This window comes from Mya arenaria, chromosome 9 (genome assembly GCF_026914265.1).
Source record: "Mya arenaria isolate MELC-2E11 chromosome 9, ASM2691426v1".
NCBI classification, from domain to species: Eukaryota; Metazoa; Mollusca; class Bivalvia; order Myida; family Myidae; genus Mya; species Mya arenaria.
The window spans coordinates 12,150,561-12,162,741 of NC_069130.1; the positions used below are offsets into that span (position 1 = coordinate 12,150,561).

At 35.4% G+C, this 12,181-nt stretch overlaps 3 non-coding genes across 3 annotated transcripts; all 3 read right to left on the reverse strand.

The window, feature by feature from the left end:
* Positions 1-2,460: 2,460 nt before the first annotated feature.
* On the reverse strand, positions 2,461-2,532 carry Trnad-guc (transfer RNA aspartic acid (anticodon GUC)). Its single transcript has one exon. It is a non-coding gene; the product is annotated as a tRNA-Asp (tRNA).
* Positions 2,533-3,126: 594 nt separating this feature from the next.
* Trnad-guc (transfer RNA aspartic acid (anticodon GUC)) lies at positions 3,127-3,198 on the reverse strand. Its single transcript has one exon. It is a non-coding gene; the product is annotated as a tRNA-Asp (tRNA).
* Positions 3,199-3,726: 528 nt separating this feature from the next.
* Trnar-ucu (transfer RNA arginine (anticodon UCU)) lies at positions 3,727-3,799 on the reverse strand. Its single transcript has one exon. It is a non-coding gene; the product is annotated as a tRNA-Arg (tRNA).
* Positions 3,800-12,181: the final 8,382 nt, after the last annotated feature.

Below are 12,181 nucleotides of genomic sequence, written 5' to 3' on the forward strand. Positions count from 1 at the left end.
TTGCATGGCCCTTGTATTTCTATTTTATCAAGGATGTTTTGTATTTGAAATTTATGAAAAGCATTACCTTTTCAGGCTCACAGACCATCAAAACTAGAGAAAGCTGACATCTTAGAAATGACGGTGGACTTTGTAAAATCCCGCCTGGTCTTGCATTCTGGTAAAGAGTTAATGTTTCCATTAATATAACAACAAAACTTAACCAGTTTAAATGAAAATTCAAGCTTCAGTGGAATAGACAAAGTTTAGAACGCCATGCTTCCCTGAATTTTAATAGAAAATAGTGCAATGGTATAATTTAAACCGGTTTAAAATATAACACAGCTTGTATTTAATTTCAGATGTTGATGCAATGAATTCCATAACTCCACCAAGTGATGGTAAAAGCGAATATCTAGCTGGTTACTCGAAGTGTTTGGAGGAAATTACCACATTCCTTGAATATAAGAATAATAGTCATACATTACAGCCGGATATTTTTCAACCTCTGTCCACTAAACTCGGTCAGAAGAAAGGAGCAGTTAGAGTGAACGTTGATCAATCTACCAGTATTGACGACCAGACATTGCAAAGTGCTAATGTAAACCGTGTCTACGAAACTTGAGCAGAATCACTGTGCAGCGGGCGTAAAACATGAACAAACCCAAACATCACTAGGGACAACAATCAAAAATGTTTTACAACAACGCAAACAGAATCCATGCGTTGTACGTGTGAGCTGTGAACCTTTAGTAAAATGCAAACTAGTGCCAGTTTTACCGGTAATACCACGATACCAAGTTGTTGACTTTACAATGGCTAACCCAACGCATACTATTGAAACGGACACTACAGTAAGTACAAACATAAATAAAACTTGTCCAGCAATAAATGGTCCAATTCATTTTGAAGCCAAATCAATGACATCAGCGCAACCGAACTATATGTTGCCACCAATGCTGCAGCCAGTCGGCCTATTGTACGGACGACAGTTTATGCTAGTACAGATCAACCCAACCACAGTACCACAAACCACAGCACACGTTCAGTGGAACGCTTCATTTGTACTAGTTGGAAATACTGACGATTCCCTCACCAATTCGTATTTTGCAGTTTAAAAAAACAACAAATCCAAGCAATGTTGAAAACATTGTTTTTAAAGACAAATTCGTATTTTGCAGTTTTATAAAAACAACAAATCCAAGCAATGATGGAAACATTGTTTTTAAAGACAAATCAAATAAGCTTAAAGATGGAAACAGCAATCATTGGCGACCGTGTTAGTGTGTAGACTATTGGCAAAAAGGGAGTATATTTCGTAACATTATGTTGAAACTGAGGGTTCAGTGTACTACTTATTGCTTTCAGAATAACAATGAAATATTCACGTAATAGTACTTTGTTTATTTTATTGTAGAAGATATATACCAAACTATCCAAAGATAAAATCAAATAACTGTGATATTTAAACTATGATGAATTAATTCTTATCTTTTTACAACATGTTAAGCATAGCTTTATTATAAATGTATGAATGCATGGTTAAACGGAATAAAGATGCATACCGCATATCTCACTGAAATAGTATGATATCATCAATGGGATATGTTTTGTACTCGATAATTCTTGTGGTTGTTCACTGTTTACATATAAATGTATGTGGTCTTGATACATAAACTTCAATATACTCATGTAGATACGTGTCTAATGCTTATAAATTGTAATTAGGCGCAACAAATCTACATTGTTTGTTTTCGAAATAAAATGGCGACGTTTTTCAGAATGAAACATACACAACGTTACTCAAGCATATTGAAATTCAAAACCCTGCCTGCCTACCTACAATTTATTTGTTGAAAGTGAAATCGGAAACAAATATCGTGTTTGCCATACCAAACTATACTTGCACTTTACCCGACAGTTGATGTTTCTTTCTGATAGTCTAATATTTGTGCATCTTCAAGGGATCTCTTTTTGATCAAATATCAAAATTTAACATCGAAGAAATAAATAAAACCTATGCATGGAGATAGTGTAAAATTCATGGGTGGTCATTTTTAAGCATATTTGCGTGCAGTATTGTGTTGGTCAATGGCCGACGTTGTCGTTAAGGAATGCTATACGACTCCTCCTGTTACTTCTCCCTCTACTTACCGTTTGTCCATGTTTAGTCAAGCGTTTTATAAATAATATATAGAAGATTCTCTTTCGAAGATGTTTTGAAAAATGTTTTCCATGAGTACGTTTGTTTGCCATTTATATTTCACTTTATCTTTTTACAAATAAGTGTAATTGAAATTATCACCGCAATACCCTACACTTGAATGGCTTCATTTTCCGTGATGCATATTTCATACACTTTGTCTAAAGATGTAGATTGAGGGTACTCTTGAAATCTTGGTAAGTTTTTCACTCGCAGACAAAACGGATATGGCATTTCCGGTGGCATTTCTACCCACGACCACGCAATAAAAAGAAATGCTCCCCGACGGGGAATCGAACCCCGGTCTCCCGCGTGACAGGCGGGGATACTTACCACTATACTATCGAGGAAGCGACATTACGACACGCTAGTTCATATGAGAAATATAGGAAATTACCGACTATTAGATGTTATTCAAATACGTTACACTCTTTCATTACACTTCTATGCATTTTTATGTAAAACATATTTCATCAACCCTTACGATATGTTCGAGAAAATCTAATACTTGAAGACAATTTAAAGGTTGTGATGGGGTTATATCAATAACAAAACCTCGATTTGAATAATTATCTCAATATTCAAATTTACTCTCGTAGAATTAGGTTCACATGAATTTTCTATCCGTGGATATACGTAGCTATCCGCGCCGTGTGTGTGTGTGACTTGTACATTAAACGCTACTATTCCAATGTCCTATATATGTCTGTGAACTTTTTGCTAGTAACGTTTATGAGGGTAGGGTCAGCCAAATTCTGAAAGTTTTCTACCGTGTTAAGTGAATTGAAAGAACTAGTATAAGTAAAACTCGTAAACTACTAAAGATATACTCGAATTCTGGAACTACCGATTTGAACGCCAGATGCCCAATGTTCAAAACGATATATACACAGACGTATAAACTCCAGTTCCACAAATGCATGAACATACAATAAAAGGAAATGCTCCCCGACGGGGAATCGAACCCCGGTCTCCCGCGTGACAGGCGGGGATACTTACCACTATACTATCGAGGAAGCGATGTTAAAGTGTACGCTAGTTGGTATCACAAACATTGGTCAAAATCGACTTTCAGCTGTTAGTCATATATTTATACCTATCCAATGGAGTTCTACTAATGTATGTATTATAGTGCATTGCCACGAGGGTGTACACTCATCTCTCCCACTATACTATCAAGGAAGCGATGTTAGAGTGTCAGCTAGTTGACATCACAAACATTGGACAAAATCGACTTTGAGCTGTTAGTCATATTTATCCAATGGATTTCAACTGATGTATTTATTATAGTGCATTGCCACCAAGGCGTACAATCATCCCTCCGAAGAGGTAGTGGTTAGGATTCCGCGACCTCACCGCGGCGGCCTAGGTTCTATTACCCGCTTGGGAAAGTATTTTGCTTTTCCTGCTTCACTCTTTTATACCCTGGGCCTAAGGATACACAATAAGTGTACTGTCGGTTTCTTGATTCGTGTTCAGCGTAATTGAACTTCAGTAGTCAAGAAACTATTTTCGAAATGCACAGGTTGACAAAACAAAGATTGCATCCCCGGCGGGATTCGAACCCGCGACCTCTGGATTAGAAGTCCAGCGCGCTATCCACTGCGCTACGGGGACATGAAAAATAGATTTGCGTGCTTACTTAATAATTTGGTAAACCGTGTAAAGTGAATTGAAAGTACTAGTATAAGTACAGGACTAAACTAAACAGTGGCTCTTACGTGGGTTTTGTTGAGGTTTACTGGTGTGATATCAAGTTCATCGTACACAGCGTCATGTCCGTAAATGCCGTAATAATGTCAGTTCTGTGGACATGATAGATAGATAGATAGATAGATAGATAGATAGATAGATAGATAGATGGATGGATGGATGGATGGATGGATGGATGGATGGATGGATGGATGGATGGATAGAAAAATATTACATGCATTTACTCTTGACCAGTTAAAGAATGATTAAATCGAACTTTTACAGTTATAATACAACCGACTGCTAAAACCATATGACACTTTAGCATAATATGACAAAAATCTTTGAACTGATATGCAAGATTAAATGAATAACAATTAATAAAATAGGAAATCTTCCATTTCTGCACATTTCATACCAACAATGAGATGTGATTTCACTTCTTTTTTAAAAGTATTCTTATTTTTCAATTCTTTTAACTTTATTGGAAGACTGTTCCAGTTCTGGATAAAAGAAAGTATTTAATATAAAACTGTTAGCCTGTGGCACTATGTCTACTGTTGTAAGAATGTGTGGATGACACTAAATTAAAATGTTCATGTAAGTATGATGGGCATTTGCTATTAAAGATTTTATGTACATGGTTTAGTCGTAGTTGCTTTATCCTTTTTTCTATATTAAGCCATCCAATATTACTTAAAGCCGAGGCTTTCAGGGAAGTTCTACAATCATAGCCATAAATAGATCTGACAACTTTGTTCTGAGTGACCTATAATCTGTTCTGGAATTGTTTAGATATACCACTGTATCAAGATGTCGATGCATAGTCAAAATGACATTGTATTAAGGAGTTACATAACAATCTTCTTAGATTCATATCTAAAAAACGATTTTGTCTATATAAAACTTTCAGCCTAGAATTAACTTTACTGACAATATTGTTAACAATAGATGCAACACTGAGATCATTGTCCAGTATACTTCCAAGATATTTAACAGATTGTTTAGGTTTTATGATATGGCCATTGCAGTTTACATTAAAGCTATCAACTTTTGTTAGTTTTCTTTTAGACCCAAATAAAATACATTCTGTGTTTCCAAGATGCAAAGACAGTTTGTTGTCAACTAACCACTTACTACAGTTTTCAAGTTCCTTGCCGAGTACATTACTAATAACAGACGGATCTTTGTGTGAGAAAAGGATAGCACTATCATCTGTATATAATATTAATTTACATTTTTCACTTATGCTTATACTCATATCATTGACATAGCATAAAAACAGCAACGGTCCAAGTATGCTTCCTTGAGGAACGCCACAAGAGATGACGTAGCAAGATGGCGTTGGGTGGTCACGGATTTTATGCACTCCAAGTGAAAACCTTTTAAAATTAATATGAAATGGATATTTTGTAAAATAAAGAGTATATACATGGAGTATTAGTTGCGCAAAACTGTTCTGTACTTTTGTCTTGGAGAAAAATACTGTTTTTTGTGTGTACGAGTGCATTACATTTTTCTCGTGCTTGTTTTCAACGGGGTACAAAATGGCGGCTAACTTTTCCCAGGTAGATATTTCTCGGGACGATGATATGGGTGAGTGGGAGTTTACGGCCAAGAATACTAGTAAACGGAAGCGCCATACTACTAGTGCTAGTTCGGTTCTTACAGGCGAGGACTTTGAAAATGCAAGTAATAATACCAAACTATCAATGATTTTTGAAGAAATATTGAATTTGAAAGGTGATCAAGCCAGTACACGTGAACTAATATCAATATCCAATCAGTACATGAAAATTGCCGGTGATAAGACTAACGGTATTTCCTCGGTCATTAACCAGCAGTCAACACTTCTCAAAACGCTCTCGTATAAATCCATTGATATCGAGGCACGTGGCAGACGAAATAATCTTATATTTCGAGGGATCAAGGAGACCCGTTATGAAAACAGTGCGGTGCTTTTAATGGAGTTTTTAGCTCACACGCTGCAAATTGATACAACTGGAGTAGCGATTACTCGTGCACATCGATTAGGCCCCATTAAGATGGGTCAAAGCTATACTAGGCCAACTATTGCAAACTTTATGAACTTTAATGATGTAGAACATATTATGTCCAATGCAAAAACACTTAAACATTGCCCTGGTTATTCCATTGATCGAGATATGCCAAAGGAAATTGTTGACGCCAGGAAACGCTTATGGGGGCAGTTTAAGAACGCAAAGAAAGATAACCCCGGGTCCAGCGTGCGTATCGTTTATCCGGCCAAACTCCTCTGTGGTAACCGTGTAATTCAAGATGAGTTTCCCGACTGGCACTCTGTACTTAATCAGTCCAGGTTGGTTGATTTTCCCATACTGGACACACATGGAAAATGTGACGTCACGTCGTACAACTTTTTGTCGCCAATAGACAGGACATCAGTTTCTCCTTCTAGAAACCCACCCCAAACTGCGTTTGATGTTATGCCAGATAACGTTGTGGCGGCAGAGAGTGTACCGTCTGCTGATGCCTCAGGACATACAGCCCAAATTACACCTGATGAAATCTTTCCAACGGCACGATCCAAAAGTCACGAGAAAGACATAGTGACCGACTTTCCGCAGCCACGTGATATTGTTGTACCATCACTCTTTAAACATAAGGAAACACGTGACACCCCTAAACAAAATGGTACAAAACAAAAAACTGTTCAGTCTAAAACCCAGCCGGGTAAGGATGGTTCACATACTCCTAGATCAACGACCAGACGTAAGCCGGGTCCACGTCGGACACAGTCAGTAACAGCGCGCCGTGTAAACCTTCAACTTACTCCGGGTACAAACATTAACTCTGCCCCTGGTGGTGAATCTGTGGCATTAGGAGGTGCTGACTCTGGCTAGGAATGGCAGGAGAAGGTTAACCTTAAAATAGCCGTCCTTAATGTACAGTGTTTAGTGTCTAAATATTGTAACAAACTGCATTGTCCTGAAATTATTTCCATATTTGATAAAAATGACATAGTTATACTTACTGAGACATGGTCTAATGAATCTATTGATTTAAATGTACAAAACTTTCAGCATTTTTGTTTACATAGGAAAAAAAGTAAAAACTCTAAACGTGATTCCGGTGGAATAATTATTTATGTAAAAGATACATATGTCAATGATAAAAGTTTGTTTTTCCAAAGTGAAGATGACATTTTATGGATACGGCTTGACGGCAATATTTTTTTTCTAGATAATGATTCATTTATCGGTTTATGTTATGTTGTACCAGAGAGTAGCGGAAGATTTAACTTACAGTTAGAAAATGTTTTTGACAGATTGTTAAACTCTGTAGCTTTTATTCACAATTATACGGATGGTCAGTGTAATATATTACTGTCTGGTGATTTTAACAGCCGTACATCGGATAACTCCGATTGTATTGACTTTGACCTAAATAATGACCTGCTTATACTACCTGACGATTATACGGTTGACATATCCCGTCCTAGATTCTCTCAAGATAAAGGTCACACCAATAGTAACGGTACTGCTTTTATAGATTTTTGTAAACAAACAGGTTTACGCATAGTGAATGGTCGTTGTGGCGAGGACGCGGGGATTGGTAAATTTACTTTTGTAGGGTCGAGAGGATGCAGTTTAGTGGATTATGTTTTAGTTTCGGAATCCGTGTTTGACTGCATTACTTCATTTACCGTTCATGACCCAAATTCCTTATCTGATCATTGTTTAATTGAGTATGCATTTGAAAATACCGTTAACATTGACGCTTTATCACGTGATCAGACCGTAGAAAATGAAAAGTATGAAGAGATTAATTCTAGATATAAGTGGAAAGTTAATCTTACGAATAATTATATAAATGGAATTAGCACCGATGTATTTGTTGATGAACTGAATGCACTGACTCTTTTTACAAATAATTGTTCGACGGGTAGTGACGTAGATTCTAGTTTATCACAGTTTTCCAAGCTTATGAACAATGTTACTGATGGTCTTTTTAAAACTTCTATTTATCATAATGCTAACAACTTAAATAAAACACAGCCTGGAAATAATCCTTGGTTTACTGAAGAATGCTGTCAAAAAAGAAGCATATTTTTAACATTTTTAAACAAATTACGCAATTGTCCTTCAAATGAAAATAGATTGCTTCTTGTTAATGCTCGGTCGGAATACAAATGTACTATACAATCCTGTAAGAAAACATACCTCGCCGACAGAACAAACACTTTAGAGCAATATAGACATAATAACGCTAAACTTTACTGGAAAATGTTGAAACAGTCAGCACATGTAAAACCTCCAGACATACCATTGTCCTCTTTTGAAGTGTATTTTAAAGCAGTTAACAATCCTGGCGACCCATTTTTCCAGGCTGATGAGGATATCATGTATTTTAATGAACGATTCGTACGCGACGAATTTCAAGTTATGTTTTTGGAATTAGATGCTGAAATTAGTATAGCAGAGATAAATCAAGGTATTAAACAATTAAAACTCAGTAAAAGTGCTGGTCCAGATAATTATATAAATGAATATTTTATACATGGAAACACCGTGTTAAACCCTTTTTTACACTCACTATTTAATGTTATTTTTAAAACTGGACATTTTCCAGAAACATGGTCTGACGGTTATATAGTGCCACTACATAAAAAAGGATCTATTCATAACCCGGAAAACTACAGGGGTATTACTTTATTGAGTGTTTTGGGGAAACTTTTTACCCGCATTCTTAATAACAGATTGACATCATGGGCTGAAAATTACAATGTTTACATCGAGGCTCAGGCCGGTTTTCGCAGTGGAATGGGCACTACTGATAATATATTCGCCCTACATGGCATAATTACACATATGATCAATCAGGTTAAAAATTGTATTGTAGTTTCATAGATTTTAGCAAAGCTTTTGATTATGTTGAACGCAATAATCTTTGGTCTAAACTGATAAAACTTGGTATTCGCGGTAAAATGATGATAATTCTTAAAAGTATGTACTCAAGTGTTAAATCTCGTGTTAGGTTCAACAACAAGTTAAGCGAAGAGTTTTATTACTTTTTAGGCGTTCGTCAAGGTGAATCGTTGTCTCCTTTCTTGTTTTCAATGTTTCTCAATGATATTGAAGAGCATCTAGTACTGAATGGTTTTAATGGTATCGAGATGTACATGACAAAAATGTTTATTTTATTATACGCTGACGACATTGTTGTTTTTTCTGATTCGCCAGAAGGCTTGCAAAACGGTTTAGATCATTTATATGAGTATTGTCGTAGATGGAAACTCAAAATAAATGTCCAGAAAACCAAAATAATTGTTTTCAGAAAGGGTGGCATTTTGCCAAGGAATCTACAGTTTTCATTCAATGGGGAAATTCTTGAAATAGTCAGGTCTCTTTCTTATTTAGGTGTTGTCTTTTCCTCGGGTGGTTCTTTTAGTAAAACAGAAGTAACTCTAGCTGGCAAAGCACAAAAAGCTATTTTTAAACTTAATAAATATTTATACAATTTTCCTAACGTGGGCGTGAAACACCGACTCGACCTTTTTGACAAGCTGATTGTACCTATTTTGAATTACTCTAGCGAGGTTTGGGGTTTTCATAAGGCAAATACTATCGAACGTATCCATACACAGTATTGCAAACGCATTCTTCAGGTAAAACGCTGTTCACAGAATGATTTTGTTTACGGTGTACTCGGTCGATTTGATTTAGCATACAATAGATATATTAGAATTGTTAAGTACTGGCTAAAGATTCTAACTAGTGACGACCTGATAATTGTAAAATTGTCTACGAAGTTTTAAAAACTGATGCTGATTTGCTTCCAAATAAGGTGTCGTGGGTAACATTACTTCAACATTTATTGTCATCATTAGGATTTTATGAAGTTTGGGTAGCTCAGGGTGTTGGTGATGCAAATGTTTTTGTAAGAATTTTTAAACAACGTTTGTGTGATACAAATGTACAAAACTGGAACGCGAGAATTGAAAATTCACCACGCAGCACTTTCTTTAAATCCATTGTTTCCTTTGGCTTTCAGTATTATTTAAAATGTAACGTATGTAATAGTTTAACCATAGCAATGTCTAGGTTACTTCTTTCATCTCATAATCTGTCTATTGAAACAGGTCGATGGCATCGTCCAAACTGTATTCCACGTCAAGACAGAAAGTGTATTACATGCAATGAATTGGAAGACGAATATCACTTTGTGATAGAATGTAATTTATATACTGAACTCCGTAAAAGATACATTGCAAAATATTATTGGTCCAATCCAAGTATGTATAAACTTAAACAACTCTTCGAAAGTACTAATATTACTAAACTCAGAAAGTTATGCACATACGTAGATAAGGCTTTTAAATTTAGAAAAAGTTTACAAATATAAACAACCTTCTTTTTTCCATTTTTTTTTCTTCTTGTTGTTTTTACTGTTGTAATATGTTGCCTTACATTTCATTTTATGTATTGGTAAATTTGTCCTTTGATTTGTATGTATTGAAGATCGATAATTTTGTTTTTGAAATGTGTAAATGTACAATGTGTAAAAATTTCACTTTTCTCAGATTTCTATGTTGCACTTTGTTGACACTGTATGTAGTAGTATAGGTATATGAACACCTTCTCCGTATATGATGTCGACTTGCACCTTTAAGTATTACGTTGTCTCTTACCATGTCCTTCGTTAGCTGTAAAATCTATAGTAAAATTTAAACAAGCCTTACGTGCTCCACTTGCTATGTCATTTGTAAATGTTAAATCGTGTATTTTGTTTTTCTCACGGGCCATGTGGCTTATTGAACATGTATTCAAAATAAACCATCTCTCACAAACCATCTCTCATATGATGTTCATGAATTCAGACGTTGTATTATTTACATTGACAACTTGTTTACGTCCAGATAAATATGATTGAAACCACTCAATTGAATCCACACCAATTTCTTTTAACTTCTGACATAGAATTCTGTGATCTACGGTATCAAACGCCTTTTGTAGATCCAGCATAATCATTCCTGTATATAGACCTTTGGAATTTTGTTCTTGTATATGGTCGGTCAAATGATTTAGGCAGGAGTCAGTTGAATAGTTACATCTAAAACCACTCAGAAGTTCGTATAATAATCCATGTTTAACAAGAAAAGATTCTAGTTGGTTGTATACAACTCTTTCTAAGATTTTTGAAACTATACATAGTATGCTTACAGGTCGATAGTTTGAAACATCAGATATTTTGTTTTTCTTAAACAATGGTTTAACTTTAGCATTTTTGAGTTTAGATGGTACAATGTTACTTGTGATAGAGCTGTTTATCAGAAATGTTACTGGTATCTTTAAAAATGGTGCAGCATCTTTTAAAAAGCTTGCAGGAATGTTATCTAACCCTGTGCTTTTTGAACAATTTAGTTTACATAGTTCCTTGTAAATGTATTCTTCACTAACAGTGTGAAGTTTAAATTTAACAGAGTCAGGATTTCTATCTTTATAAAATCGTTTAAAACAGTAAGACTCATAGTTAAACAAATTGAAGGGCAAAGGTAGTTTTTTTTACTAAAATTGAGGCTACAGTTTGAAGGACAGTTTGTAATAAGTAGGTCTAATGTGTAGATGTTTGTTTTTTTTGTTGTAGGCTTTTCGATATTCTTGGCCAGTTAATTGTTGTTTAGATGTCTATCAGATGAAAGTGATACTTTGGATAATGATTTCCAGTCTCTTCATGACAGTTTTAAGATCACTTCTATCATCATTGCATCTTTGATCTTGGTCCTCGGTTGACGAAGTCGATAAATTTAAGGATGTAGTTTTCACCTGTTGTTTTGGGGGTACAGATGGAGTAAAAATACATGTATAGTAATAAAGTTTATGACATTTAAGTGGACTCATATTATCTCGCAGTCGATTTGTTGTTCAGGGACGTCTGTTGATAAGTGTGTTTCTTTTACAATTTTGCAGACACCAGGATCGTCTTGCCGTTTCCTTTCTATCTTTCCCAAAACCTGTTTAATATTATTGGAAAATTTGATTGCAGGTGACAATTGAATCAAGCCAGGTTTTTGTAGTTATAACCTCATCAGATTTTGAGCTATCAATTGTATTAGCAATACGATATTGTTTCTTTGTTGATGCTTGAACAATTATTATATTTGGCACATTCTGTAAAAAAATCCTGATTTGCGTTGCTCAAGCCGTTTTTTGTCGATTGTTATACAAGCAAGTTATATGCAAAAGTAAGTTCACGTAGATCGCCACCAAGGACCCCATGGCTAGATTTTAGCCTTCCTCGCGGATAACGCTATTTTAATTAAGGTCG